The sequence below is a fragment of the Macadamia integrifolia genome, chromosome 12 (genome assembly GCF_013358625.1).
Source record: "Macadamia integrifolia cultivar HAES 741 chromosome 12, SCU_Mint_v3, whole genome shotgun sequence".
Lineage (NCBI taxonomy): Eukaryota > Viridiplantae > Streptophyta > Magnoliopsida > Proteales > Proteaceae > Macadamia > Macadamia integrifolia.
In genome coordinates, this window is record NC_056568.1 from 16,857,981 (window position 1) to 16,863,531 (window position 5,551).

Sequence of the window (5,551 nt, forward strand, 5' to 3'; positions counted from 1 at the left end):
TTTTTTGGTACTTCTACTTCACAACATTGTTTAGCTATTTATTTATGGTTGACTCTAACTGAATTTAACATTATAATTCCTTACTACATCATTGGTAGACTTCAAGTTTATGATATGTATTTCGCTCGTTTAGGGGTGAGAACATTTGTTCTATTGTGCTAGGAGCCCTATTCCTATGCTATAATATTTTATCTATACTTACCCTTCTCTTACTTATTTCTTATCTTAGTCCGTTCGATAGGCAATTTGAAGAACATGTTTGTTCTAAATTGTCTCTGACTCAACTATTTTATATCAAGATACAAGCAGATACAAATCATACAAAATTCTTATAGGTATTATTGCTAAACCTTCTTAAGTTACTGAGATTACTTGTCATATAATTTGCATGAATTTTAAGTCACTGTGAGTACTTTTCATATAATTGCAGCTCTTTTAAGTTATTGAGTGTACTTTTCATATATGAGATCTACCACCTCAACTTAGATGGTGATCGCTCCATCAAAAGCTCACGAGTTCACATCAGTAAGGATGGTAACCAACCAACGAATGGGAAGAGTCACCGACCACTATATAAAGAACACTCAAACTGATTTTGGGGGTAAGACACTCAGAACACTCAGAGTGTCTTAGGCATTGGAGCCTTCTTCCTGGGGTCATCCTCTGGGCCAGTTTCTTTTTTGTGGTTTGCAGGTTCTAATTGAGCGGGAAACTTCAGCAACATTGGCCAAACACTCGAAGATGAGCACTTTGAAAATTAGCCGAATGACGCTTCCAGCTCTCCACATCTGTCTCGGCTTAAAATCCCAACAGATATGTCTCTTACCTATTGCTTATACAATTTCAACCTATTTAAATATAAGTTTATGTGGCTTCTATTGTTTTGAGGCTCTTACTCGTCAAAGATCATATGCCTACACGCAATTGGTTAATATGAGATTGATACGGCCAAAATTCAAAAATATTGAGGTTTCCTAAGGCCCTCTTTAGTATCATTTTTCTTTTTAATTTTTGTTCACAAAAATGGTTTTGACTGCATTTGGTATCATTTATGGAGCTTGTTTCTATTTTAAAAAAATTGATAAAACACAAAAACCAAAAAGAGATCAAGAGTCATTTATGCGTTCTAGAAAAAATTGATTTTCAGTTATTTTTGCGTTGGACTTTAATGAGCATGTGCTTAAAGGCTCAATATGAAGGGGTAAAGTTGTCATTTGCTTTGTAATTAGAAATCCATGCTCCTTGGCCCCTCTTCTTCTGTCCAAAGTGGAGAAAGAGAGTTATAAGAAAGATGGATGAAGGGAATCTCTTCACCCATTTCTTTAAAAAACTATTTTGCACATAGAGATACCAAACTATTTCTCACCAAAAGTCATTTTTGTCAAGTAGTTACCAAACCATTTTTATGTTTTGATAAAAAATGGTTTTCATTAATGATTTTTGTTAAATAGATAAAAATAAAAAAGAAAAATGATATCAAAGAGGGCCTAAGAATTTTTACTCTTTAGTACCAAAACTCAAAATATGGTTGAACTCTCATCATAATAGCCATTTTCTTATTGAAAACTTACAATTTATACTTAAGGTTTGACTGAAACATAATAGAGCCAGTAATTACAAAGAGCCACTACGTCAGGTAATAGAAAAGGCCATCACAGAGAGAGTGCTCATTAATTTTTCCATAATTTAATTGCACAAGAAAGTTTTTTTTTTTTTGTAATACCTTAAACATCATGGTCAAATATCCAAATATAAATTAGAACAAGTATTTAACATAATCCACAAATATATGAACATGAATCTTACAAACTAATGTAAAATAAATAATATACTCTAAATATTTCCTATTATAATCATGCTAAAATAAAAAATATAACGCAATCATATCTTAAAAGGGAACAAAAAGAGAAATGCCTAAATAAATTAAGCAATGTCACATAATTTGAATCAAATATATGGTTAAACACCATAATATAATTTAAATACATAAATAACTAGGGCATCCATTGTTACACCAGTGCCGTAATCCGGTCTAATTTGAAACTATTATGACAGGCCTTGAATCGGAGAATGAGAGTACGACCAGGTATTGGCTCGCGGTTGCACATTACCAAAGGGGTAGAGATGACCCCACATGTTCATGCATTGTGTGCCTATCTAACTGGAGGGGATTCATACCTTTCAATCCTAGATGGTAAGTGCCTGATTCCTCACACAAATTCTGACACACATAAAAAATTGTCGAATAGCCTTGAGCATGTCCGAGGGCAACCGCCTATGCGAGACTAGCCATGGGACAGCAAGCTATCTTGACCACCGAAAACAAGCCACCGGATGTAGGTTGGGCTTGGATCCGGTGCCTGTTTCCGGTGGGTTGACAGGCTACTATCGAGGTTCCGATGCCCGTGGTTCCCGCCACTCGCATCGTAAATGGTTCCAGATGATCCTAAATCATCCTCCACACATTTCTTGTGCCGTAAACACTTTACGGACCTAAATGGTCGGGTTCTCATGCCCCGAAACTCATTTTAACCCGATTGGTCCAAAAGGGGTCCAACCCAAACAGACCCTAAGGTCCACTTAAGTTATAAGTTGGGAAATGAGGATTCATTTATGCATTTCCCTTGTGCTTAGAGTAGGAGAGCAGATAAATAGGATAGGAAGGAATAAGAAGAGGAAGAAGGAGAAGGTTGGAGGCCTACCTTGGTGTTGACTGCTGCTTTGTTGCCAGAATCATTGCCGGAAGTAAGTACAACCTCCCATACCACTCTCTCTCTTCATTTCGACCTAGACAAAGCTAGGTATGGGTGGAATCTTAGTGTACAAACCATGTTAAGGTTGTAGAATGCATGTTCTACCCCCCGGTGTTGTTGCCGAGCTCGAACCAAGCCCGATGAGCTCCTGCAACATGTATTGTAAAAAGACCAGCTAGGGTTTCGATCGTTTGATCGACCTATCTCCCAAAAGGCTCAGTGAAATTGGGATTTTCTTGGCTTCGAATGATACTAGGAACATCCCCCTACAAACTCCATGGAACAAATCCCGACGATCGGGCCTAAGTCGGAAAGCCCCAAAATGGGTGGACTATCCTGAATCACCATCGGAAATAGCCCACCAGATCTATTGGGTCTGCTTTCGATGGCATGTTTTCGGTGGACATGTGAACCTTATGTGCTCTCTGACTTCTCCATCGGAAGCAGGATTGATATTTCTGGTGCAAATGCCCTGTTTTCAGTGGGTTTTTTTGGTGACAGTACTATCACTTAGGAGCAGTGTTTGTACCCTTTGGGGGTGACCTGTGTGGGTCCCTCCTGATATTCCCGATGTGTACTAATGTACGATTCTCTTGTGTCTAGGATAGTGACGTGCACGTGCCCTAAAGTCAAAATTGATTTGATCGATCGGTGGCCATACTTGAACCCGAACGCACTTGATCATAAACCAAGTGAGGGATAGACTGTGTTTATTTTTTGAATGTTTATTATTATTAAATTTTTCACATGCTTAGAATTATATGTTTAATTGTAATTGCTCAAATACGATGATGATATGTTACATTTGTGATATGAACTATATGGAGATGTGAGATGGGATCTGGTGTGGCCGAGGTGGTACTGGTGCCGTGATTGTTGTATGTATGTTGCATTCATGCATTGATTATGTGCATTAGAGTTAGTTGTAGTCACAGGTTACACTTTGTGGCCAAGGTCTTATCGGTATCGTGTAATTCATACTAACTGTATCACTATGAAGGCATGTAGCATGTATGTGGTTAGGTATCACTCCCTATGCTACGAACCCTTGCCTACAGGGTTTGAGGTGTTGGATAACCCATTTTAGTATGTTCTATGTGCCTTTCCGAAATGCCACACCCACGGTACAATGCGATTGTTACCGGAGGCGGGAACCTATCCGGCGAGGCCGATGTTGTACCTGTGCCGTGACTACCCGGAGGGGGTTATCAGCACTACTAGGGTTTGTATCCTTGCGTAATTGATGGTGGTTCTAAGACGAAGGATACAACCTAATGCACCATAGTAGCATTTACCAGACTTAGTTTGTATTGTTAGGTAGATAATAAATAAATGAACTGTATCATGAGTATCATGGACTATGTGTTTAATTTTCGTAATCATGCATAACAAATTATCACTGATATTGTCTTGCTTGGATGTGCTTGACCCCACCTGTCACTGAGCGAGTTGGAAAGCTCACCCCACGTATACACCCGTTTTTAGATGATGATGCAGGTACTGTGGTGCCAATTATAGACACCGAATTTTGTCACCCCCCCCCCCCCGGCAATGATGACAATATGAAGAGTTATATGTTAGACATTTTAGACTTTGAGAATTTTCAAGCTTAAAGTAGAAAATGACCATTTTTCCCCTATAAACTTTCAAGAGAAAATGTTTTCAAAAATTAGAATTTGATGTTGTGGATTATTGTTGCTTGTCCCCTCAAGTTGGACATTATTACACTTTGATGTGAGAACTATACGAATCGACGCCCGATTCTCTCTTTCATTATGTGATCCTGGTCCCTACTTTATTTATATTTTTGTAAAGGTCCTCGGTCGAGACCATAATAGTGTCTCACATCATTGGATAGTATTTGGACTGAGCTTTCTAACGACATATTACACGTCGAATTCTGACTAACGGTTTGAAAGATATGACCCCCAAAAGTTGACTCCAAAGTTCAGTATCAGATTCCATTCCGAGCAACCAAGGAGTGCCACATGGCGCCCAAATCCCTTTGTCCAAAAGCAAGCATTTTTGGACAATTCTCTCTAGTTTTTTAGTCCTACATCGAAAATAAAAGAGAATTGTCTCAAGTCCCAAGGCTATAAGTATAGCCCTTCCTCTCTTCCAAAAAAGGAGAAAAATTTGAGAATTTGGGAGAGAGGATGGCCCCATTAAGGTTTTGGCTAACTTCTCCCTCTAAAATCAAATATTCTCCAAGTCTAAAAGTTTAACACATTAATCCTTCCTTAAGCCGGGAGATCTAGTCTGGTTCAGTTCGATTTGGGGCTTAAAGCACAAGGGTTATCTCCCCTTGTTTCTTGATTAAAGCCGGGTTTAAGGTATTTTTTTTCTCCCAATAGCGATTTAGAATTAGTTTAATTAATAGATTAGGTTCTGATTTATTAATTGATTCGTTTAGATTTAATTAGGTTCAATTAGTTTCAATTAGTTTTAATGTGTTTTATTAAATGTGAATTGGTTTATTCCGGTTCAATTGGGTTTATTTTATTTTAATTGGGTTTAACATAGTTTGATTTGGGTCGTTGGGTCCAACTGTTGATTTTTGCTAATCCATTTTTTTTTTTTTTTGGTTTGTTTTCTATTACTATTATATCTTGGTTTAATGAATCAATTTTATTTGTGGCTTAATATATTTACATCACTAGGTTCGATTTGATTTAGTTTTCTTTTTATTGCTTTTTTTTTTGGACCCTTAGATCAGAATCCTACATGTAACCTGATCCCACTGTTTTTTCTTCTTCCTCTCTTCCACCTTACTTTCTTCTTCTTCTTCTTCTCTACTA